Source organism: Trypanosoma theileri (assembly GCF_002087225.1).
Source record: "Trypanosoma theileri isolate Edinburgh chromosome Unknown TM35_Tth_49_V1, whole genome shotgun sequence".
NCBI lineage: Eukaryota > Euglenozoa > Kinetoplastea > Trypanosomatida > Trypanosomatidae > Trypanosoma > Trypanosoma theileri.
Genome location: NW_021639891.1, coordinates 40,982 through 41,338, shown reverse-complemented (window position 1 = coordinate 41,338; position 357 = coordinate 40,982).

Genomic DNA, 357 nt, shown 5'->3' with positions numbered 1-357 from the left:
GAGCCTCGTGTGCTTCGCTATTGCCCTTTGCGGACCGGGCCGTCGGGGGTTTGCCGGAGCGGAAACGAGGCAGTCGTCCGCTGTACGTGTGTAGTGCTTGGCGGGGTTCACCCGTGTACCCCATAGTTGCGTGAGCCTTTTTGTGGTTATTGTATTGAACCAAATCTTGCGTCTCCTGTCGTGGAGGCTTCCGGCTCATTAAGCAGCGTTAGGCTGTTTATGCCTGACATTTTCATTTACTCGAGGTAGCAATACAGATCGCAGGTGAACATAAGCCATACGAAATGTTGTATCCAACAAGGTTGCACCGTTTGATGGTGGTCAATCTTCTTGTTGTTGTTGATGGTGTTTTGCTGT